The 26,334-nt window shown below is 41.9% G+C and overlaps 5 non-coding genes across 5 annotated transcripts; 1 reads left to right on the forward strand and 4 right to left on the reverse strand.

Annotated features, from left to right (window-relative positions):
- Positions 1-2,078: 2,078 nt before the first annotated feature.
- On the reverse strand, positions 2,079-2,266 carry LOC140306158 (U2 spliceosomal RNA). Its single transcript, XR_011915512.1, has one exon. It is a non-coding gene; the product is annotated as a U2 spliceosomal RNA (small nuclear RNA).
- A 298-nt stretch (positions 2,267-2,564) lies between these two features.
- LOC140306294 (U5 spliceosomal RNA) lies at positions 2,565-2,678 on the reverse strand. The gene has a single exon (XR_011915615.1). It is a non-coding gene; the product is annotated as a U5 spliceosomal RNA (small nuclear RNA).
- A 411-nt stretch (positions 2,679-3,089) lies between these two features.
- Positions 3,090-3,280, reverse strand: LOC140306063 (U2 spliceosomal RNA). The gene has a single exon (XR_011915426.1). It is a non-coding gene; the product is annotated as a U2 spliceosomal RNA (small nuclear RNA).
- A 13,813-nt stretch (positions 3,281-17,093) lies between these two features.
- Positions 17,094-17,281, forward strand: LOC140306171 (U2 spliceosomal RNA). The gene has a single exon (XR_011915524.1). It is a non-coding gene; the product is annotated as a U2 spliceosomal RNA (small nuclear RNA).
- A 3,438-nt stretch (positions 17,282-20,719) lies between these two features.
- Positions 20,720-20,907, reverse strand: LOC140306174 (U2 spliceosomal RNA). Its single transcript, XR_011915527.1, has one exon. It is a non-coding gene; the product is annotated as a U2 spliceosomal RNA (small nuclear RNA).
- Between the last annotated feature and the right edge of the window lie 5,427 nt (positions 20,908-26,334).

Consider the following 26,334-nt stretch of genomic DNA (forward strand, 5'->3'; position numbering starts at 1 on the left):
ATCAAAAGCGGAAGCGGAGGTGTTCGGTTGTAAGAAGTTGTGAACGTCCGAATTTAGTCGAACACCTTTTTGCAGCCGAACACAGTTTTTTGCAGCCGAATTTGGGCATTCGAACCTTTTCATACCCACTTTTTACCAACTATGGTCGGACATTCACACCGTCTTACAGCGGAACACCTCCGCTCCCTCTTTTGATGGTGTATGTTCGGGCATTCGAACCTTTTCTTACCCGCTTTTTACAAACTATGCTCGGACATTCAAACCTTCTTGTAGCCGAACACATCCACTCCTGATTTTGTTGATGTATGGTTGGGCATTCGAACCTACTTGTTGCCCGCTTTTCATTAATTATGGGTGGACATTCACACCTTGTCGCAGCCAAACACCTCCGCTCCCTGTTTTGATCATGTATGGTTGGACATTCGCACCTTTTCTCACCCGCTTTTTGCAAACTATGGTCGGCCATTCACAGCTTCCTCTCCACCATACTTGTATGGTGGGATATTCACACCCACTTGCATCCGAAGACCTCCGCCCCCACTTTTGTTGATATTTAGTCGGTCATTCACACCTTACCCGTTTTCTTGCCGCCAAACACCTCTGATCTCGCTTTTGATGATGTAAGATTGGGCATTCAGACCTTGCTTTTCCTGCTTTTCACCAACTATATATATAACATTCACACCTTCTTGCAGCCGAACACTTCCGCTCCACCTTTTAGGTATCTATCACACCTTTTTTTTCACCGCATTTTATAGATTATGGTTGGAAATTCTCAACCACTCATCCGAAGACCTCTCCTCCCGCTTTTGTTAATATATTTGAACTTTAGTCAGACATTCACACCTACTTGCAGCCGAACACCACCTCTCTAGCTTTTGATGATGTATGGTCCGGCATTCTTACCGTTTCTAACACATTTTTCAGCAATTATGGTAGGACATTCACACCTTCTTGCAGCTGAACACCTCCTCTCCCACTTATGATCATGTGCGGATTGATTTTCGAAAATTTTCTTTCATGTTTTCTAGCAATTAAAAATGGACATTTAGACCTTCTTGCAGCTGAACACCTCCGCTCCCGCTTTTGATCATACATTGTCAGGCATTCGCACCTTGTCTTACCCGCTTTTTACAAAATTTAGTCGAACATTCACACCTTTTTGCAGCCGAACACAGTTTTTTGCAGCCGAATTTGGGCATTCGAACCTTTTCATACCCACTTTTTACCAACTATGGTCGGACATTCACACCGTCTTACAGCGGAACACCTCCGCTCCCTCTTTTGATGGTGTATGTTCGGGCATTCGAACCTTTTCTTACCCGCTTTTTACAAACTATGCTCGGACATTCAAACCTTCTTGTAGCCGAACACATCCACTCCTGCTTTTGATGATGTATGGTTGGGCATTCGAACCTACTTGTTGCCCGCTTTTCATTAATTATGGGTGGACATTCACACCTTGTCGCAGCCAAACACCTCCGCTCCCTGTTTTGATCATGTATGGTTGGACATTCGCACCTTTTCTCACCCGCATTTTGCAAACTATGGTCGGCCATTCACAGCTTCCTCTCCACCATACTTGTATGGTGGGATATTCACACCCACTTGCATCCGAAGACCTCCGCCCCCACTTTTGTTGATATTTAGCCGATCATTCGCACCTTAACCGCTTTTGGCAAACTATGGCCTTCTTGCAGCCAAAAACCTCTGATCTCGCTTTTGATGATGTAAGGTTGGGCATTCAGACCTTGCTTCACCTGCTTTTCATCAAATATAGTCGGACATTCACACCTTCTTGCAGCCGAACACTTCCGCTCCACCTTTTAGTTTTCTATGGGGCATTCACACCTTTTTTTACACCGCATTTTATAAAAACACCACAGGAACACCGTATTGAGGCTTTGTTCTGACCGCTCATTCGGTGTCGCGTTTCTTTCAAGCAATTCTCCTGGTTAGCCCGCACTCGGCTCGCTCCCAGAGCCGTGTTAAAGTCTGCTTCGCATTCACTCTCTTTTCTCAGCAGATTAAAAGAAACTTCCATCCTGCACCGCTGTTTGCTTTTTCACAAGAGCAGAGGAGAGCGCACCGTTCCCAGCAGCACTGCAGTACCGGGTCGATGCTTGGAGTGAACGGAGCAAGCTCCTTTTTCAACTCCTATTGATAAAAATCCATTTAATATGTAGTCCTTGCATAGACATATCACATATTAAACTGATAAGTACAGATACTACACTTGATCTTAGCCAAAAGGCCGAGAAGCGATATCTGTCCACTGGTTCACGTCCGAGGGCCCTTCCTGGCACAATGCGCACTTGTAGCGGTGTTCGTTTTATGGCCATAGTGTCACTTTGCACCTCCGCCCACCCGCTGCACTGAGCACTCTTCAACCCTTTTAAATGGTATAACTTTACACTACCGCACGCTCCAGCAAGCACCATTCAAGCAACAACTTTGCACTCCAGCTTCGAACATCGGCACAGTCGCAACAAGTAAGGCGACTCTACTCAGAGAAGTCACTCTGCACAGTAACAAGATTTCTTTTGCACAGACAGAAAGGGCTTCACCCGCAAAGGTAAAGCCTGCCAAAAATAGAAACAATTCATTAGTGCTGCTCTCCACGGAAGTCTTTAGTAAAAGGCGAAAGACTTGTACATTATGAAGAGAAACCAGTGTACGATTATCCATCACTGCGGGAGCAGGGCATCAGGCTAGTTGGCATAGCCACCTTCCCCATGGTGAGCTTTGCTTGGTTGAGACGCTTGCTCCCCCCCCTTGCTCCTCGGCTGACCAAGTAGGAACAATCGGGCCCTATTCGATGGCTGCCTTGTCTTTTACTCTGTGCAAAAGACAAGGCAGCCACAAACAACACGGGAACACCGTATTGAGGCTTTGTTCTGACTGCTCATTCGGTGTCGCGTTTCTTTCAAGCAATTCTCCCGGTTAGCCCGCACTCGGCTCGCTCCCAGAGCCGTGTTAAAGTCTGCTTCGCATTCACTCTCTTTTCTCAGCAGATTAAAAGAAAGTTTCATCTTAGGCTCCCTGAAACTTCCATCCTGCACCGCTGTTTGCTTTTTCACAAGAGCAGAGGAGAGCGCACCGTTCCCAGCGGCACTGCAGTACCGGGTCGATGCTTGGAGTGAACGGAGCAAGCTCCTTTTTCAACTCCTATTGATAAAAATCCATTTAATATGTAGTCCTCGCATAGAGGACATATCAGACATTAAACTGATAATAACAGATACTACACTTGATCTTAGCCAAAAGGCCGAGAAGCGACAACAGTCCACTGGTTCACGTCCGAGGGCCCTTCCTGGCACAATGCGCACTTGTAGCGGTGTTCTTTTTATGGCCATAGTGTCACTTTGCACCTCCGCCCACCCGCTGCACTGAGCACTCTTCAGCCCTTTTAAATGGTATAACTTTACACTACCACACGCTCCAGCGAGCACCATTCAAGCAACAACTTTGCACTCCAGCTTCGAACATCGGCACAGTCGCAACAAGTAAGGCGACTCTACTCAGAGAAGTCACTCTGCACAGTAACAAGATTTCTTTTGCACAGACAGAAAGGGCTTCATCCGCAAAGGTAAAGCCTGCCAAAAATAGAAACAACTCATTAGTGCTGCTCAACGTTGTACTTTGCAGTAAAAGAAAGAGCAAATCTAAAGTTTCAGGAATCCGAGAATAAGCTTACTTTCATGAGTTCTTCACGATTTCGGATTTTGCTATAAAATGAATTCCTTCACTCAAACTAAATTAAAACTGCTAAACCGCTAATCTGTTACATACAAGGCAGATGTCAAATTCACCGAAATAGGATCTAAGGGTATTTGGCCAATCGAGCTGTAGCAGCTTCGGTAAAAGAGTATAAGTTGAAGAGTTTGTGAATAAAGGTGTGCGCACACATAGTGAGTTGTAGGAAAATAGGCAGTGAGCAATGCCGGCTGGGGTATATGTTCTTGTATGTTGTCTGACTGTTTGATTGGAATGTGTTGTGTAAGTGTCCTGTTGAATGTTACATGTTTGGGCTTTGACACGCTTCACTGTGGTTGTTAACTGTGTGGTGTGTCCTGAAATGTTATATGTTTGGGCTGTGTGACATGCTTAATGCTTTTCAGTAGCAACCCACTTATTCATATATAGCAACTGACAACATAAGAAGTCCGGACATACTTTGATAGTAGTTGTAGAAGTATCCTTATTGATAATAGATAAACTAATTCATAGTGATAGAACAGTAGATGAACAGGTGCCTGCACATGTCTCATGAAAATAAAATGGGTGTATGATTGCTGACGGCAGAGCAATACTGCCAAACTTATGAGTTCTTGTGGCAAACTTGATTCAGTGTCTTGACGTGTATACGCTGTTTCGCTGACTTGTCACAAGAAACAAAGTGTGTTTGATAAGATCCGACCATTTTATTACGGGAGGATCAGTATGTATGGATTCTGATGTGACTGATAAACCCATTCGTATCTTAAGCATAATCTAATACGGGAGACAACGCCCTGGCACACAATCAAAAAAAAAAAAGAGAGAGAGCGGTTTTGTGTCCCCACAGTCCATAATGTAGAAAAGAGAGAAAAAAAGCCTTTCTGATTTGGTGTGTGTGCTCACAGTGCAGAGTGTAGAGAAAAGAGAGAAAAGAAAGCCGTTTTGGTGTCACGGGTGTTGTGACTTACACACACACATTTCTGAATTGAGAAAGGAAATTATTTTAGAGAAAGCACTAGAGTTTAGATCCCACATTTGTTGATAGGCATTCATTTAATTTTTCTTTTAATCAGTTTTAAAGTGAATACTAACTGAGAAATGAAAAAGGTGAAGAGTTTAGAAGCTTGGTTCAAGAGCAAAACTTGGTTTATGATCAGCTGAGTCTCTAAACAGAACAGCAAAGGGCTTCATCGAACATTTAAAAAAGATTCAGATTGTTAGAATATCCAGAATTTATAGGAATGGTGGTGATTACTCTTATTTTCTAGAATGGAAATAACTGCACCATGTCTGTTTTATGAATTTAAGGGGCTAAAAAGTTTTGTTCTCGTTTTTCTATGATTAACCGAATGTATGTGAGAGTCCAAACAGACAGAAGGGTTACGGCCGAGCGCTGGACCTTCCAAAAAAGATGAGACAGGCTGGACCTGTGCCATACTAGTTAAGACCTGCCTGTGGATAACAGGTTCTTTAAACTCTCACACCCACAAACTCACACACATTTGCACACATACACCCATACACACACACATTCTTGAACTTGCTGCAAGATTAAACATTTGCATTAACTGACTCCAGCAACTCTGAGTCTCATTGAGAGACTTTTCTCAACAATTGGGTCCTCAAACCAGATCTCAACGTTTTTTCCGCTTTCCAGGGTCGGAGCTGAAACCGTGCACGGGGGAGTCCAGTACTCCTAATGAAAGACCCCCTGCTGAATTGCGGTAATTAGGGGCCAGTGTCCACTGAAAGGGGGAAAAAGGGACGAGATCGTACTTTTGAATCAATGGCCAGAAGCCATTGGCAGTGCAGGCATCAACAATAATGGTGTTATTTCACCCATTAACACTTAAGGTACCTCATGCAGTGGCTGTGATATGGTTACTTAACAAAATATCTTTACCAGACATCTCTCCTACATAACAGTTCTTCTTTCACAGCCACACCTTGTTGTCGATAGATGTGCTACACTTAATCCATCCACACCGCTACCTACCCCACAGATGGAAAGCCTCATGATTGCATGTCAGAAATAACCATCAGTGTTTTACCCAGGCCAGACTTAACTGATATACGTTATGAAAATGCAGAAATAACTATATTTATTCAACAGGTCAAGCAAAAAACCCTGATGGCACAAATGCTACAGGATTTGCAGTAGTAACACTCCACCTGTCATCTGGTTGGAGTGGTGTGTTTTCTGTGGCTGGAAGGGCTGCTTTTACTTTCTGTGAAACTTGAGATAGAACAGTGGAAAGGTTTCGACAGTAAGACAACATAGCATCATCACAAACAGTTGTGGAAGGGAGGGGTCTGGTTACAGGTCCCAATCCCAGGTTAGGAGGTCTGCCAAATAAAATTTCAAATGCGCTGAGATTCACTTGAGCTCTGATAACTTGACTGATCAGTAAAACACTGCTTTTGTTGTCACCGCAAGGCTTCCCCCGTTGGTTGTTTCACTGAGACACTACTGAGTAACTACAACGCGCAGAAATCTCGCAACTCGTCAGCAAAATGGGGTCCAGAAATCTCTGGATCTGGTAAGCATTGTTATGCTTCCATGATGTCAGTCTCAGTCCAGGGTTGATAAACCAGTAATGGTCCAGTGGGAACTGCAACTTTAACCATAGGCATGGTTTGAATCTGGTTTTGTTTTTTCTCACGTTTAGATCTCTGAAGTCCAGATTGTGGGTAAAGGATTTTTGTCACTTGCGTTAAGAGTTCTTGGGCAGGTACGCTGGAGAACCAAACGTCTTCCTTTTCCTCATCATCAGACCTCAATTTCTTCCCGAGGGAGGATGGAAGAAGTCCCTTCTTCCCGAGAGCCAGAGGCTTGTGGCAGGGCTGGCTGTTGTTGTTGCAGGCGTCGTGGAGGGCAGGAGTCCACGTCTGGATCCGGCACAGCTAATACTAAATTATTATCATCATTCCGTCATGGCATTTGTTTAACATTTTCCTTTCTTTCTCTTAATACACTTTATTTTTTCCAAAATTCTATACCTTTCTTACTTCTTATTTAAACTTAATTTTCTTTTTTTTGCTTCATCTCTTTCTCATATTTGCAAAACTTTTCTTCTAATTTTCTTATTTCTAACATACTAAAAGAACCTTCAGGTGGAAAACCTCTGGACCATATGTCTTTTTCATTTCATCATGCTCAGGTCCCCCGGTAGGGTCAAAAGTCTGAGACCTACTGTTTCCCATTCTCAGACTTGGAATGGGGAAATATATTCCTTCACTCAAAGGACGTCTCCAATGAGGACCTTAATCTGTACTCACACTTCTTCGGAGTACTTCACACTTCTTCGGACTGCTTCAAAAGTTTCACTTACCCGTGAAATCTCTGTCTCACTAATGACACAACCGGGAAACCCTCTTTTATTCAAATAAAAACTAAAAAGCAGTCCTATCGTCTCAGACTATCATATTTCAAAAATGATCCCAGCGCTGGTATTCAGGAAAAGGACCTGCCAGTCCTCTCTCTCAGAAAAGGCCTTGGAGGTATGAGGCTGGAACAGCTACTTCAGTCCAGGCTGGCCATGCACTGCGATCCGGTCCAGAGACACCAGTCGAGGGATCCTGTTCGTGACGCCAAAATTGTGGTGGAAATTTAGTAACGCACAGAGTCAGTTATTTTCTTCTGAGGAGATAAGAGGCTTTAATAATAATATCTTGAAAGAGAGAACAACACAGTACAGAATACAGAGTTGCTCTGACCACTGAAGTAAAAACACACAGTTATATTGCCCACTCATCACGTCATCTGTCTTTGGTTGATAGTTGATTGTTCTTCTAACTTTCCTCCCCAACCATCAGTTTAGGTTACCCAAAAGGAGTGTATTGCTCCATCACAAGTATGCTTCTTTCACATACAGGGTAATATGAAGAATTTTATGCCTGAAACCTATTTAGACATGCAAAAATATGAAGGACAAAGCAGTTTTAACTTGGTTTGAGTGAAGGAATTCATTTTATAACAAAATCTGAAATTGTGTAGAACTCGTGAAAATAAGCTTATTCTCGGATTCCTAAAGGTTTAGTGTTGTTCTTTCCTATCCTGCAAAGTACAACGTTCTTTTTTGTTTAAAGCTATTTAGACATGGATAAATATGAAGGACAAAGCAGTTTTAACTTGGTTTGAGTGAAGGAATTAATTTTATATCAAAATCCGGAATTGTGTAGAACTCGTGAAAAGAAGCTTATTCTTGAATTCCTGAAAAAATTTAGTGTTGTTGTTTCCTATCCTGAAAAGTACTACGTTTGTTTTTGTTTAAAGCTATTTAGACATGGATAAATATGAAGTACAAAGCAGTTTTAACTTGGTTTGAGTGAAGGAATTCATTTTATATCAAAATCCGATATTGTGTAGAACTCGTCAAACGACGCTTATTCTCGGATTCCTGAAAAGGTTTAGTGTTGTTCTTTCCTATCCTGCAAAGTACAACGTTCTTTTTTGTTTAAAGCTATTTAGACATGGATAAATATGAAGGACAAAGCAGTTTTAACTTGGTTTGAGTGAAGGAATTCATTTTATATCAAAATCCGAAATTGTGTAGAACTCGTGAAAATAAGCTTATTCTCGGATTCCTAAAGGTTTAGTGTTGTTGGCAGCAGAATTGTAGTCTGAATACCTTTATGCCAAACAGATTTGCTTTGCCAAGGGAAGTTTTTTAAATGTTTATTGTTTATGTTTACAGAGACTGGCTGCAATAGGCATCCCCGCTACCTGGGACCCAACACAGGGCAGGAGGGCCTGATGTCCATCAGGCTCGGGGCCTGCAGTCACCATATTCCGGGAGCTACTGTACCCCCAGAAGGAACCAATCCCGCCCCACACCACTCAACCCAACCCCACCCCGGAGGACCTCTACAAAAACAAACAAACAACAACAAAAATCAAACAAACAAACAAACAAATCACCCGGTCACACCAGTCGCAGCAGCCCGGGCCTGAGACCCACCATCACCCAGGCCCCCCCAGGCCCCTCCCAACAGGGGAAAAGCACACCCCCACACAGACCCCCTCCCCCTCACCGCACGCCCCAACACCCTAAAAAAAACAACCACCTGCGGACACCTTGGAGTTCCCAGAGCAACAAGCCCGGCACCAGGACCTGCACCAACCCACGCATACTGTGGCATGTCCAGGGCAACCCAGACCCCCCAGGCACAAGTCACCCAGTATGCACAGTGTGGGGCATGCAGGAATGCTACACTTTAGCCATGTTGATAGGTCCGCACAGACTTCAAGCCAGAACTTCTGGACAGGCGCACAAAACCACAAAGCGTGTGCATAATCATCAGATGTGTTATCTGTGCAATGTGAGCAGATGTTTGAGTGTGTTAGACCCATCCTGAACATCCTTTAAGCTGTATAGTGTGTTCTATGAAGAATTTTGTATTGTATGAGCTGTAAATTAGGATTTTGAGTCATTCTGAAGGTGTTCAAACATATTTGTGGCCAGAAGCTATGACTAGAACTGATGGATAAATCTGCCTCCCATTTTGAGGACGGTAGAGACATTGTGTCATCTATCTTAGACAATAATTTATATATTTTTGATAGTAGTTTTGGGGTGCAGATGCTTAGAAATTCTGCTACCCTAATCGGGAGTTGTAAGTCTGGTTGGTGGAGGATATATTTCTTTGTTATTATAGACTTAAGTTGTTGATATTCTAGGAATTTATTGCTTCCTATCTCATGTTGTGATATGAGCTCATCAAATGAAATAAAATGTCCATTTTGGATTATATGTTCCAGATGTTTGATTCCTTTGATCTTCCACAGAGTAAAGTTTAGCATTTTTTTGTTTTGCAGGATGTCAGGATTGTTCCAGATGGGTGTAAGCTTACACGGGACAAGTGAAGACTTTGTTATTTTAAGAAATTCCCACCAGGCTGTCAGAGAGGTGCTGATGTTAATGCTTTTGAAACATTTGTGATTTTTTACGTTTTGACTAATAAGTGGCAGGTCAGAGATTTCCAGATTATCACACAATGCTTGTTCTATATTTATCCATGTTCATCTATTGGGCTAGGTTTAAACCATTTTGATATATACCGTAACCTATTGGCTAAGGAATAGTGCTGAAAATTAGGTAAATCTAATCCACCACTGTCCTTGGTCTTCTGTAGGGTTTTTAAACTAATACGTGGTGGTTTGTTTTTCCACAGAAATTTGGAGATGCATGAATCGAGTGACTTAAACCAAGTAGCAGGTTGGTTTTATGGGGATCATTGAGAACAAATAGTTAACTTTTGGTAGTATCATCATTTTAATGGTTGTAACTCTCCCCATAAGTGATATAGGTAAGGACTTCCAACGAGAGAGATTGTCCTCTACTGTCTTTAATAATTGCACATAAATTAGCTTTGTTAGCTCTGAGAGCCTGGAGGAAATGTTTATGCCTAAATATCTAATATTTCCTGACTGTAAAGTGATCGCAGGTATATTCTGGACCCTACAGTCAGAAAGTGCTGAGAATTTATTTATGAGTGTGATCGTGTGAGTGAGAGACGTCTGTGAGTTCTGAAGGAAAAGTAATACATCATCAGCATAAAGACTTATTTTATGCTCAATATTTTGGGGTTGGTTGTCTTTAATATTTCTATCTTGTCTGATAGCAGCTGCTTAAGGTTTGATGAAAATAGCAAAAAGTGAGGGAGAAAGTGAGCAACCCTGTCTTGTACTTCTCTGCAGACTGAAGCTTGGAGAAGTTTGATCATTTGTCCTGACACTTGCATTTGGGGAGTCAGTTATTTTCTTGTGAGGAGATAAGAGGCTTTAATAATAATATCTTGCAAGAGAGAACAACACAGTACAGAATACAGAGTTGCTCTGACCACTGAAGCAAAAACACACAGTTATATTGCCCGCTCATCACGTCATCTGTTTTTGGGTATAATTGATTGTTCTTCTAACTTTCCTCCCCAACCATCAGTTGAGGTTACCCAGACACCCTCGTAAATACCAGCCTAACCCTGTCCCCCCTAAAGTGCAGCTATCTCATTATAACAAGCCCACCATTGTAAAGAGGAATTTAAGAAAACAGGGCAGGGTGGTACCTTGCAGCTCGGTCATTTGCAGGTTATACACAGTAACACTCAATACAATGCATATAAGAATTATTTTCCATTACATTCCTCCCTTTTGATTATAATAATACCATTATATTAATCAACCCAAAAGAAACAAGGAAAATAATAACTTTATCTGTAAAACATCAGCCTGCATTTGCACACAACGTGAGTTTAAAATGCAGGCATCATAGTAATAAAGGCTCCAATGATAAACAATCAAAACATGAACAATTAAACATGATTATCTTCATCCCTCTCTAAGTCAGCGTCACTAGAGGAAAAATTTTGAAAGCAAGAAAGTTATTTGAGTCATTTGGTCTTTTTCACACTGTTGTTTAGATGGACTACATAAAAGGATGTCATCCACATACTGCAAAAGAGCAGAGCCTGTGGTTGATTGAAGTTAATCCAGACTAGCTTTGAGGGCAGCATTGTAAATAGTGGGACTTTCACAGTACCCCTGGCATAACCGGGTAAAAGTCCAAGATCTCCCTTCAAACTAAAAAGCAAACCAAAATGGGCTATCAGGGTGCACTGGCGACAAGTCAACCACTGAGAAAAACTGTGCATCTGATGTAATTTGAGACAAAATAGTGTGTGGGTTGGGCACAGTAGGAGCATGTGGCTGAACTGCAGCATTCACCGCTTGGAGGTCCTGTACAAAACGCCATTCATCTGGCTGGCCAGCATCTTTAATCTTTTTAACAGGAAACAATGGAGTAAGCACAGGTGAATTTTCAAAAGGAACAATAACGCCTGTTTTCTGAAAAGATTGAAAAACAGGTTTAATCCCTTTAATTGCTTCAGGCTTAAAAAGGTATTGTTTTTTACATGGACAAAAGTCTGATTTAGGGGTGACAATTACTGGTTCACAGCCTTTTATCAACCCCACATCATATTTGCTCTTAGCCCAAATATCATTGGGCACTTCAGCCAACATGGGTATCGAAGACAAATCTGTTTCAGATAAAAAACATGCTTCAAAATGTGATTCTGTGGTAGGAATTAAGTCCACAGTTCTTTGACAATGCATTGTACTCAAAAATGTTTTTTTGTATGCTGACAATCGTTCAAAAAACATCAAATTTGGATCAGCAGGTGAAACAGTCCACTCCATTTCTTTCTGACATGTAGCAACAAACTCTCCCACACCTTGTCACTGCCAGTGTGTACGTTTGGCCAAGGAAATGTGAGGGCGAGTACCACAAACATTAAAAAAATCGAAGTGCTCTGGAGTCAATAAAGTAGGCGCACATATTTTTTCACTTCTTCTCATAGTCATTGTCAGGCCCCAAAGAAATGTGTGATGTGCAGTGCAAATCAGTAGGTTGCATGAAATCAGAAAGGGGTGAAACTAACGCTTTTGCTTCTTCCACTAGTTGTTGTGAAAAAGGAGAGCTGGGAAGTTTCCACTCATAAGCATATGTAAGTGCCGATGAATCAAACTGCACTGCTGTGAAAACTTTGTCAGGCTGTAACATAACCTTAACACCCTCTGGTGTAGAAGTTAAAATAATGCCTAATTTACACATGAGATCACAGCCCATCAGGTTAATGGGACACAACTCTGATAACAAAAATGAGTGTTTGAAGGAGAGCTCATCGGGAGTGACAACACGCAATGGGCATTGTCATTTTCTCCTTCACAACCTGGCCTGATGCAGACATACAGTAAACGTGGTTTCCACTTAACTTTGGAGGGCAATCAAACTCCCCTGACGTCACTACTGATGAACATAAGTTCCTATATTCTGAGAGAAATATCTTTGCTCTAGGACGGAAATAGCATGCAAAACTTTACTACGTGAATCACAGTCGGCAAGCGTTGCTTCACTACACAGAGCAGGAAAAATGTGTGAGTGTGTTTGTGCTATCACCCATTAGTGGAGGCTCCGCTGCCGCGTGACGTCCAGAACCTGCCTCCCACCCTCAGTCAGCCTTTTGCCCAATTTCATCACTTTTTAGCTGTGGACAGTCCTTCTTCCAGTGTCCAGTCTGGCCACAGTAAAAACAAATATTCGGATCATAGCTCTGGCGTGGCCCATTTCGACCTCCTCTCCCACACGTCCACGTCTTCGACTTCGGCCTCGTCCTCTGTTTACACCAACTGCGTAATACATGGTCATGGCTGCCAAATGCAGCTCCTTTTCACACTTGTCCCTTTTGGTTGTCTTACGCGTCTCAACTTGGTTCTGAGCATGGCGAGCATATCGGCGAACGTCAGCCAAACGAGGACCCTCACACCATCCCACGTAAATGTTCTTTACTTCAGTGGCGACATCTATATAATATTGTCTGGGTCCCGTTAAAACATGTATTTTTCCCATCTCATTCCTTGTTTGCTTTAAAACAAGTATTCCCCATTTTCTATCCCTTCAGTAGCCAACCAGTTTGTATGGAGTACACTGGAGCAACTTGACTGATCAGTAAAACACTGCTTTTGTTGTCACTGCAAGGCTTCCCCCGTCGGTTGTTTCACTGAGACACTACTGAGTAACTACAACTCAACACAGTTTATACACATAACATTCATATACATACTAACAAACAAACAAACAATAATTTATCGCAATTTTCTCATCTCTGTTTGAACGTACACCCAGGTAAATATTCCTGTAGTCTTCTCATACCGACTATGGACCCATTCATTGTTTAACTTCACTGTTTTGCAAATCCTAATTGAATATTACACATTGACATTGAACTTTACTGGATAAGCAGGTCTTCATTGCATTCAGCAGCCTATATGTGAGCATCTATGTGTAAGCTGTTCTTCTTTGCATTTATCAGCAGCAAGCAATTCTTCACTGCACATGCATATGTAAATAGTAAAACAATTCCAATGTGTTAGCGAAACCTTCTATATCACAGTGGTTTCTAAGATCTATTTTAAGTTCTTTGCCATCAGTGAGATGACATAGTTTACAAAGTGTGTCAAATTATCACTGAAGATCTTTTCAGGAATTTCAAATCTAGAAATGAGTTATTTTACGCGTGATTTTGCTACTGAGAGTGCATCTGCTTGTGCACATGGAAATATTTCAGACCATTTGGTAAAAACCTCTGTTGTCACTGAGCAGAATCGTTTCCCTTAACATTAATTTAGTTCAATGAAATCTACACAATAATGAAATAATGAAATCCAAACAAATATGTTGAAAAAGATACACTGGCTTAGGGAATTATCTTCGTTTTGGTCTTAGATTGCCCTGTGGAATGTATTTTGCACATATTTGACCTGCTAGACAAAACTTTATTCATTTATTTATTCTAAAAAAAAAAATTCAATAATTAGTAAAACCATATGCTGTAAAAACCTTGTTCATTATTGCTTCCATCCCTCCTGTTGAGACATGACATGGTGCGTGGCTCAATACTGCAGCATATTTAAACAAATTCTTTGGCAGTATGGTTTTCCTTCCGGTCATTCATACGAGTCTATTGTAGATGGCAATTGAATAACATCTAATAATGCTAAAATATTTGTAGTTTATACATTTAGCTGTGGATGTCAACATACCTGTTTTTCCAATGCTGTGTTAACACATGTACAGTTGAGAAGGCATACTGACTGTCAGTGTAAACGTTAACAACCTTTTTGTTATTTAATTTACAAGCTTCAGTTAAAGCTACCAATTCGACTGCTTGAACAGAGTAATTTTTTGGTAGTGGTTGTTTTAAGAAAACTTCAGTTTCTGTTACTACTGCAAATCCTGTAGCATTTGTGCCATCAGGGTTTTTTGCTTGACCTGTTGAATAAATATAGTTATTTCTGCATTTTCATAACGTATATCAGTTAAGTCTGGCCTGGGTAAAACACTGATGGTTATTTCTGACATGCAATCATGAGGCTTTCCATCTGTGGGGTAGGTAGCAGTGTGTATGGATTAAGTGTAGCACATCTATCGACAACAAGGTGTGGCTGTGAAAGAAGAACTGTTATGTAGGAGAGATGTCTGGTAAAGATATTTTGTTAAGTAACCATATCACAGCCACTGCATGAGGTACCTTAAGTGTTAATGGGTGAAATAACACCATTATTGTTGATGCCTGCACTGCCAATGGCTTCTGGCCATTGATTCAAAAGTACGATCTCGTCCCTTTTTCCCCCTTTCAGTGGACACTGGCCCCTAATTACCGCAATTCAGCAGGGGGTCTTTCATTAGGAGTACTGGACTCCCCCGTGCACGGTTTCAGCTCCGACCCTGGAAAGCGGAAAAAACGTTGAGATCTGGTTTGAGGACCCAATTGTTGAGAAAAGTCTCTCAATGAGACTCAGAGTTGCTGGAGTCAGTTAATGCAAATGTTTAATCTTGCAGCAAGTTCAAGAATGTGTGTGTGTATGGGTGTATGTGTGCAAACGTGTGTGAGTTTGTGTGTGTGAGAGTTTAAAGAACCTGTTATCCACAGGCAGGTCTTAACTAGTATGGCACAGGTCCAGCCTGTCTCATCTTTTTTGGAAGGTCCAGCGCTCGGCCGTAACCCTTCTGTCTGTTTGGACTCTCACATACATTCGGTTAATCATAGAAAAACGAGAACAAAACTTTTTAGCCCCTTAAATTCATAAAACAGACATGGTGCAGTTATTTCCATTCTAGAAAATAAGAGTAATCACCACCATTCCTATAAATTCTGGATATTCTAACAATCTGAATCTTTTTTAAATGTTCGATGAAGCCCTTTGCTGTTCTGTTTAGAGACTCAGCTGATCATAAACCAAGTTTTGCTCTTGAACCAAGCTTCTAAACTCTTCACCTTTTTCATTTCTCAGTTAGTATTCACTTTAAAACTGATTAAAAGAAAAATTAAATGAATGCCTATCAACAAATGTGGGATCTAAACTCTAGTGCTTTCTCTAAAATAATTTCCTTTCTCAATTCAGAAATGTGTGTGTGTAAGTCACAACACCCGTGACACCAAAACGGCTTTCTTTTCTCTCTTTTCTCTACACTGTGAGCACACACACCAAATCAGAAAGGCTTTTTTCTCTCTTTTCTACATTATGGACTGTGGGGACACAAAACCGCTCTCTCTCTTTTTTTTTTTGATTGTGTGCCAAGGCGTTGTCTCGCGTATTAGATTATGCTTAAGATACGAATGGGTTTATCAGTCACATCAGAATCCATACATACTGATCCTCCCGTAATAAAATGGTCGGATCTTATCAAACACACTTTGTTTCTTGTGACAAGTCAGCGAAACAGCGTATACACGTCAAGACACTGAATCAAGTTTGCCACAAGAACTCATAAGTTTGGCAGTATTGCTCTGCCGTCAGCAATCATACACCCATTTTATTTTCATGAGACATGTGCAGGCACCTGTTCATCTACTGTTCTATCACTATGAATTAGTTTATCTATTATCAATAAGGATACTTCTACAACTACTATCAAAGTATGTCCGGACTTCTTATGTTGTCAGTTGCTATATATGAATAAGTGGGTTGCTACTGAAAAGCATTAAGCATGTCACACAGCCCAAACATATAACATTTCAGGACACACCACACAGTTAACAACCACAGTGAAGCGTGTCAAAGCCCAAACATGTAACATTCAACAGGACACTTACACAACACATTCAAATCAAACAGTCAGACAACATACAAGAACATATACCCCAGCCGGCATTGCTCCCTGCCTATTTTCCTACAACTCACTATGTGTGCGCACACCTTTATTCACAAACTCTTCAACTTATACTCTTTTACCGAAGCTGCTACAGCTCGATTGGCCAAATACCCTTAGATCCTATTTCGGTGAATTTGACATCTGCCTTGTATGTAACAGATTAGCGGTTTAGCAGTTTTAATTTAGTTTGAGTGAAGGAATTCATTTTATAGCAAAATCCGAAATCGTGAAGAACTCATGAAAGTAAGCTTATTCTCGGATTCCTGAAACTTTAGATTTGCTCTTTCTTTTACTGCAAAGTACAACGTTGAGCAGCACTAATGAGTTGTTTCTATTTTTGGCAGGCTTTACCTTTGCGGATGAAGCCCTTTCTGTCTGTGCAAAAGAAATCTTGTTACTGTGCAGAGTGACTTCTCTGAGTAGAGTCGCCTTACTTGTTGCGACTGTGCCGATGTTCGAAGCTGGAGTGCAAAGTTGTTGCTTTAATGGTGCTCGCTGGAGCGTGTGGTAGTGTAAAGTTATACCATTTAAAAGGGCTGAAGAGTGCTCAGTGCAGCGGGTGGGCGGAGGTGCAAAGTGACACTATGGCCATAAAAAGAACACCGCTACAAGTGCGCATTGTGCCAGGAAGGGCCCTCGGACGTGAACCAGTGGACAGATATCGCTTCTCGGCCTTTTGGCTAAGATCAAGTGTAGTATCTGTACTTATCAGTTTAATATGTGATATGTCTATGCAAGGACTACATGTTAAATGGATTTTTATCAATAGGAGTTGAAAAAGGAGCTTGCTCCGTTCACTCCAAGCATCGACCCGGTACTGCAGTGCTGCTGGGAACGGTGCGCTCTCCTCTGCTCTTGTGAAAAAGCAAACAGCGGTGCAGGATGGAAGTTTCTTTTAATCTGCTGAGAAAAGAGAGTGAATGCGAAGCAGACTTTAACACGGCTCTGGGAGCGAGCCGAGTGCGGGCTAACCAGGAGAATTGCTTGAAAGAAACGCGACACCGAATGAGCGGTCAGAACAAAGCCTCAATACGGTGTTCCTGTGGTGTTTTTATAAAATGCGGTGTAAAAAAAGGTGTGAATGCCCCATAGAAAACTAAAAGGTGGAGCGGAAGTGTTCGGCTGCAAGAAGGTGTGAATGTCCGACTATATTTGGTGAAAAGCAGGTGAAGCAAGGTCTGAATGCCCAACCTTACATCATCAAAAGCGAGATCAGAGGTTTTTGGCTGCAAGAAGGCCATAGTTGGCCAAAAGCGGGTAAGGTGCGAATGATCGGCTAAATATCAACAAAAGTGGGGGCGGAGGTCTTCGGATTCAAGTGGGTGTGAATATCCCACCATACAAGTATGGTGGAGAGGAAGCTGTGAATGGCCGACCATAGTTTGCAAAAAGCGGGTGAGAAAAGGTGCGAATGTCCAACCATACATGATCAAAACAGGGAGCGGAGGTGTTTGGCTGCGACAAGGTGTGAATGTCCACCCATAATTAATGAAAAGCGGGCAACAAGTAGGTTCGAATGCCCAACCATACATCATCAAAAGCAGGAGTGGATGTGTTCGGCTACAAGAAGGTTTGAATGTCCGAGCATAGTTTGTAAAAAGCGGGTAAGAAAAGGTTCGAATGGCCGAACATACACCATCAAAAGAGGGAGCGGAGGTGTTCCGCTGTAAGACGGTGTGAATGTCCGACCATAGTTGGTAAAAAGTGGGTATGAAAAGGTTCGAATGCCCAAATTCGGCTGCAAAAAACTGTGTTCGGCTGCAAAAAGGTGTGAATGTTCGACTAAATTTTGTAAAAAGCGGGTAAGACAAGGTGCGAATGCCTGACAATGTATGATCAAAAGCGGGAGCGGAGGTGTTCAGCTGCAAGAAGGTCTAAATGTCCATTTTTAATTGCTAGAAAACATGAAAGAAAATTTTCGAAAATCAATCCGCACATGATCATAAGTGGGAGAGGAGGTGTTCAGCTGCAAGAAGGTGTGAATGTCCTACCATAATTGCTGAAAAATGTGTTAGAAACGGTAAGAATGCCGGACCATACATCATCAAAAGCTAGAGAGGTGGTGTTCGGCTGCAAGTAGGTGTGAATGTCTGACTAAAGTTCAAATATATTAACAAAAGCGGGAGGAGAGGTCTTCGGATGAGTGGTTGAGAATTTCCAACCATAATCTTTTCGAACCTTTTCTTACCCGCTTTTTACAAACTATGCTCGGACATTCAAACCTTCTTGTAGCCAAACACATCCACTCCTGATTTTGTTGATGTATGGTTGGGCATTCGAACCTACTTGTTGCCCGCTTTTCATTAATTATGGGTGGACATTCACACCTTGTCGCAGCCAAACACCTCCGCTCCCTGTTTTGATCATGTATGGTTGGACATTCGCACCTTTTCTCACCCGCTTTTTGCAAACTATGGTCGGCCATTCACAGCTTCCTCTCCACCATACTTGTATGGTGGGATATTCACACCCACTTGCATCCGAAGACCTCCGCCCCCACTTTTGTTGATATTTAGTCGGTCATTCACACCTTACCCGTTTTCTTGCCGCCAAACACCTCTGATCTCGCTTTTGATGATGTAAGATTGGGCATTCAGACCTTGCTTTTCCTGCTTTTCACCAACTATATATATAACATTCACACCTTCTTGCAGCCGAACACTTCCGCTCCACCTTTTAGGTATCTATCACACCTTTTTTTTCACCGCATTTTATAGATTATGGTTGGAAATTCTCAACCACTCATCCGAAGACCTCTCCTCCCGCTTTTGTTAATATATTTGAACTTTAGTCAGACATTCACACCTACTTGCAGCCGAACACCACCTCTCTAGCTTTTGATGATGTATGGTCCGGCATTCTTACCGTTTCTAACACATTTTTGAGCAATTATGGTAGGACATTCACACCTTCTTGCAGCTGAACACCTCCGCTCCCGCTTTTGATCATACATTGTCAGGCATTCGCACCTTGTCTTACCCGCTTTTTACAAAATTTAGTCGAACATTCACACCTTTTTGCAGCCGAACAGTTTTTTGCAGCCGAATTTGGGCATTCGAACCTTTTCATACCCACTTTTTACCAACTATGGTCGGACATTCACACCGTCTTACAGCCGAACACCTCTCCTCCCGCTTTTGATGATGAATGGTCCGGCATTCTTACCTTTTCTAACACATTTTTCAGCAATTATTGTCGGTCATTCACACCTTTCTCATCAGCTTTTTGCAAATTATGATCTGACATTCACACCTACTTGCAGCCGAACACCTCGGCTTCCGCTTTTGATGGTGTATATTTTGGCATTCGAACCTTTTCTTACCCGCTTTTTACCAACTATGGTCGGACATTCACACCTTCTTACAGCGGAACACCTCCGCTCCCTCTTTTGATGGTGTATGTTCTGGCATTCGAACCTTTTCATACCCACTTTCTACAAACTATGCTCGGACATTCACACCTTCTTGCAGCGAAACACCTCCGCTCCCTCTTTTGATGGTGTATGTTCGGGCATTCGAACCTTTTCTTACCCGCTTTTTACAAACTATGCTCCGACATTCAAACCTTCTTGTAGCCGAACACATCCACTCCTGCTTTTGATGATGTATGGTTGGGCATTCGAACCTACTTGTTGCCCGCTTTTCATTAATTATGGGTGGACATTCACACCTTGTCGCAGCCAAACACCTCCGCTCCCTGTTTTGATCATGTATGGTTGGACATTCGCACCTTTTCTCACCCGCTTTTTGCAAACTATGGTCGGCCATTCACAGCTTCCTCTCCACCATACTTGTATGGTGGGATATTCACACCCACTTGCATCCGAAGACCTCCGCCCCCACTTTTGTTGATATTTAGCCGATCATTCGCACCTTACCCGCTTTTGGCAAACTATGGCCTTCTTGCAGCCAAAAACCTCTGATCTCGCTTTTGATGATGTAAGGTTGGGCATTCAGACCTTGCTTCACCTGCTTTTCACCAAATATAGTCGGACATTCACACCTTCTTGCAGCCGAACACTTCCGCTCCACCTTTTAGTTTTCTATGGGGCATTCACACCTTTTTTTACACCGCATTTTATAAAAACACCACAGGAACACCGTATTGAGGCTTTGTTCTGACCGCTCATTCGGTGTCGCGTTTCTTTCAAGCAATTCTCCTGGTTAGCCCGCACTCGGCTCGCTCCCAGAGCCGTGTTAAAGTCTGCTTCGCATTCACTCTCTTTTCTCAGCAGATTAAAAGAAACTTCCTTCCTGCACCGCTGTTTGCTTTTTCACAAGAGCAGAGGAGACCGCACCGTTCCCAGCGGCACTGCAGTACCGGGTCGATGCTTGGAGTGAACGGAGCAAGCTCCTTTTTCAACTCCTATTGATAAAAATCCATTTAATATGTAGTCCTTGCATAGACATATCACATATTAAACTGATAAGTACAGATACTACACTTGATCTTAGCCAAAAGGCCGAGAAGCGATATCTGTCCACTGGTTCACGTCCGAGGGCCCTTCCTGGCACAATGCGCACTTGTAGCGGTGTTCTTTTTATGGCCATAGTGTCACTTTGCACCTCCGCCCACCCGCTGCACTGAGCACTCTTCAGCCCTTTTAAATGGTATAACTTTACACTACCACACGCTCCAGCGAGCACCATTAAAGCAACAACTTTGCACTCCAGCTTCGAACATCGGCACAGTCGCAACAAGTAAGGCGACTCTACTCAGAGAAGTCACTCTGCACAGTAACAAGATTTCTTTTGCACAGACAGAAAGGGCTTCATCCGCAAAGGTAAAGCCTGCCAAAAATAGAAACAACTCATTAGTGCTGCTCAACGTTGTACTTTGCAGTAAAAGAAAGAGCAAATCTAAAGTTTCAGGAATCCGAGAATAAGCTTACTTTCATGAGTTCTTCACGATTTCGGATTTTGCTATAAAATGAATTCCTTCACTCAAACTAAATTAAAACTGCTAAACCGCTAATCTGTTACATACAAGGCAGATGTCAAATTCACCGAAATAGGATCTAAGGGTTGAGAAGACTACAGGAATATTTACCTGGGTGTACGTTCAAACAGAGATGAGAAAATTGCGATAAATTATTGTTTGTTTGTTTGTTAGTATGTATATGAATGTTATGTGTATAAACTGTGTTGAGTTGTAGTTACTCAGTAGTGTCTCAGTGAAACAACCGACGGGGGAAGCCTTGCAGTGACAACAAAAGCAGTGTTTTACTGATCAGTCAAGTTGCTCCAGTGTACTCCATACAAACTGGTTGGTTACTGAAGGGATAGAAAATGGGGAATACTTGTTTTAAAGCAAACAAGGAATTAGATGGGAAAAATACATGTTTTAACGGGACCCAGACAATATTATATAGATGTCGCCACTGAAGTAAAGAACATTTACGTGGGATGGTGTGAGGGTCCTCGTTTGGCTGACGTTCGCCGATATGCTCGCCATGCTCAGAACCAAGTTGAGACGCGTAAGACAACCAAAAGGGACAAGTGTGAAAAGGAGCTGCATTTGGCAACCATGACCATGTATTACGTAGTTTGTGTAAACAGAGGACGAGGCCGAAGTCGAAGACGTGGACGTGTGGGAGAGGAGGTCGAAATGGGCCACGCCAGAGCTATGATCCGAATATTTGTTTTTACTGTGGCCAGACTGGACACTGGAAGAAGGACTGTCCACAGCTAAAAAGTGATGAAATTGGGCAAAAGGCTGACTGAGGGTGGGAGGCAGGTTCTGGACGTCACGCGGCAGCGGAGCCTCCACTAATGGGTGATAGCACAAACACACTCACACATTTTTCCTGCTCTGTGTAGTGAAGCAACGCTTGCCGACTGTGATTCACGTAGTAAAGTTTTGCATGCTATTTCCGTCCTAGAGCAAAGATATTTCTCTCAGAATATAGGAACTTATGTTCATCAGTAGTGACGTCAGGGGAGTTTGATTGCCCTCCAAAGTTAAGTGGAAACCACGTTTACTGTATGTCTGCATCAGGCCAGGTTGTGAAGGAGAAAATGACAATGCCCATTGCGTGTTGTCACTCCCGATGAGCTCTCCTTCAAACACTCATTTTTGTTATCAGAGTTGTGTCCCATTAACCTGATGGGCTGTGATCTCATGTGTAAATTAGGCATTATTTTAACTTCTACACCAGAGGGTGTTAAGGTTATGTTACAGCCTGACAAAGTTTTCACAGCAGTGCAGTTTGATTCATCGGCACTTACATATGCTTATGAGTGGAAACTTCCCAGCTCTCCTTTTTCACAACAACTAGTGGAAGAAGCAAAAGCGTTAGTTTCACCCCTTTCTGATTTCATGCAACCTACTGATTTGCACTGCACATCACACATTTCTTTGGGGCCTGACAATGACTATGAGAAGAAGTGAAAAAATATGTGCGCCTACTTTATTGGCTGTGTCGCTCACTCCAGAGCACTTCGATTTTTTTAATGTTTGTGGTACTCGCCCTCACATTTCCTTGGCCAAACGTACACACTGGCAGTGACAAGGTGTGGGAGAGTTTGTTGCTACATGTCAGAAAGAAATGGAGTGGACCGTTTCACCTGCTGATCCAAATTTGATGTTTTCTGAACGATTGTCAGCATACAAAAAAACATTTTTGAGTACAATGCATTGTCAAAGAACTGTGGACTTAATTCCTACCACAGAATCACATTTTGAAGCATGTTTTTTATCTGAAACAGATTTGTCTTCGATACCCATGTTGGCTGAAGTGCCCAATGATCTTTGGGCTAAGAGCAAATATGATGTGGGGTTGATAAAAGGCTGTGAACCAGTAATTGTCACCCCTAAATCAGACTTTTGTCCATGTAAAAAACAATACCTTTTTAAGCCTGAAGCAATTAAAGGGATTAAACCTGTTTTTCAATCTTTTCAGAAAACAGGCGTTATTGTTCCTTTTGAAAATTCACCTGTGCTTACTCCATTGTTTCCTGTTAAAAAGATTAAAGATGCTGGCCAGCCAGATGAATGGCGTTTTGTACAGGACCTCCAAGCGGTGAATGCTGCAGTTCAGCCACATGCTCCTACTGTGCCCAACCCACACACTATTTTGTCTCAAATTATATCAGATGCACAGTTTTTCTCAGTGGTTGACTTGTCGCCAGTGCACCCTGATAGCCCATTTTGGTTTGCTTTTTAGTTTGAAGGGAGATCTTGGACTTTTACCCGGTTATGCCAGGGGTACTGTGAAAGTCCCACTATTTACAATGCTGCCCTCAAAGCTAGTCTGGATTAACTTCAATCAACCACAGGCTCTGCTCTTTTGCAGTATGTGGATGACATCCTTTTATGTAGTCCATCTAAACAACAGTGTGAAAAAGACCAAATGACTCAAATAACTTTCTTGCTTTCAAAATTTTTCCTCTAGTGACGCTGACTTAGAGAGGGATGAAGATAATCATGTTTAATTGTTCATGTTTTGATTGTTTATCATTGGACCCTTTATTAATATGATGCCTCCATTTTAAACTCACGTTGTGTGCAAATGCAGGCTGATGTTTTACAGATAAAGTTATTATTTTCCTTGTTTCTTTTGGGTTGATTAATATAATGGTATTATTATAATCAAAAGGGAGGAATGTAATGGAAAATAATTCTTATATGCATTGTATTGAGTGTTACTGTGTATAACCTGCAAATGACCGAGCTGCAAGGTACCACCCTGCCCTGTTTTCTTAAATTCCTCTTTACAATGGTGGGCTTGTTATAATGAGATAGCTGCACTTTAGGGGGGACAGGGTTAGGCTGGTATTTACGAGTGTGTCTGGGTAACCTCAACTGATGGTTGGGGAGGAAAGTTAGAAGAACAATCAATTATACCCAAAAACAGATGACGTGATGAGCGGGCAATATAACTGTGTGTTTTTGCTTCAGTGGTCAGAGCAACTCTGTATTCTGTACTGTGTTGTTCTCTCTTGCAAGATATTATTATTAAAGCCTCTTATCTCCTCACAAGAAAATAACTGACTCCCCAAATGCAAGTGTCAGGACAAATGATCAAACTTCTCCAAGCTTCAGTCTGCAGAGAAGTACAAGACAGGTTTGCTCACTTTCTCCCTCACTTTTTGCTATTTTCATCAAACCTTAAGCAGCTGCTATCAGACAAGATAGAAATATTAAAGACAACCAACCCCAAAATATTGAGAATAAAATAAGTCTTTATGCTGATGATGTATTACTTTTCCTTCAGAACTCACAGACGTCTCTCACTCACACGATCACACTCATAAATAAATTCTCAGCACTTTCTGACTGTAGGGTCCAGAATATACCTGCGATCACTTTACAGTCAGGAAATATTAGATATTTAGGCATAAACATTTCCTCCAGGCTCTCAGAGCTAACAAAGCTAATTTATGTGCAATTATTAAAGACAGTAGAGGACAATCTCTCTCGTTGGAAGTCCTTACCTATATCACTTATGGGGAGAGTTACAACCATTAAAATGATGATACTACCAAAAGTTAACTATTTGTTCTCAATGATCCCCATAAAACCAACCTGCTACTTGGTTTAAGTCACTAGATTCATGCATCTCCAAATTTCTGTGGAAAAACAAACCACCACGTATTAGTTTAAAAACCCTACAGAAGACCAAGGACAGTGGTGGATTAGATTTACCTAATTTTCAGCACTATTCCTTAGCCAATAGGTTACGGTATATATCAAAATGGTTTAAACCTAGCCCAATAGATGAACATGGATAAATATAGAACAAGCATTGTGTGATAATTTGGAAATCTCTGACCTGCCACTTATTAGTCAAAACGTAAAAAATCACAAATGTTTCAAAAGCATTAACATCAGCACCTCTCTGACAGCCTGGTGGGAATTTCTTAAAATAACAAAGTCTTCACTTGTCCCGTGTAAGCTTACACCCATCTGGAACAATCCTGACATCCTGCAAAACAAAAAAATGCTAAACTTTACTCTGTGGAAGATCAAAGGAATCAAACATCTGGAACATATAATCCAAAATGGACATTTTATTTCATTTGATGAGCTCATATCACAACATGAGATAGGCAGCAATAAATTCCTAGAATATCAACAACTTAAGTCTATAATAACAAAGAAATATATCCTCCACCAACCAGACTTACAACTCCCGATTAGGGTAGCAGAATTTCTAAGCATCTGCACCCCAAAACTACTATCAAAAATATATAAATTATTGTCTAAGATAGATGACACAATGTCTCTACCGTCCTCAAAATGGGAGGCAGATTTATCCATCAGTTCTAGTCATAGCTTCTGGCCACAAATATGTTTGAACACCTTCAGAATGACTCAAAATCCTAATTTACAGCTCATACAATACAAAATTCTTCATAGAACACACTATACAGCTTAAAGGATGTTCAGGATGGGTCTAACACACTCAAACATCTGCTCACATTGCACAGATAACACATCTGATGATTATGCACACGCTTTGTGGTTTTGTGCGCCTGTCCAGAAGTTCTGGCTTGAAGTCTGTGCGGACCTATCAACATGGCTAAAGTGTAGCATTCCTGCATGCCCCACACTGTGCATACTGGGTGACTTAGACAACATCAACGTGGAATTTAGCTTAGCACACATGATCCTCACAGTGTTATGTATAGCAAAGAAAACTATTCTCATGAACTGGAAAGCGAAGAACAATCTGTGTATTAACCAGTTTAGAAATCGCTCTGGGCGGTTGAGTGTGTGCTGGGGGGGGCTGTGTGGCTTCGGGCGTCTGGTGGTCTCTCGGATCGTGGGGACCGGTTTGGTCATTGCTAGGGGGCACTGTGTGTCAGGCTTGGAGGGCAGTTTTGGGGGCTTGCGGGTTGGGCTGTCTTGCGGTGTGGGGCGGGGTCCCTTAGGGGCCTTGGGGTGGTGGCTGCTGGCT

This window comes from Leuresthes tenuis, unplaced genomic scaffold (genome assembly GCF_036924035.1).
Source record: "Leuresthes tenuis unplaced genomic scaffold, fLeuTen1.0.hap1 SCAF_4, whole genome shotgun sequence".
Lineage (NCBI taxonomy): Eukaryota > Metazoa > Chordata > Actinopteri > Atheriniformes > Atherinopsidae > Leuresthes > Leuresthes tenuis.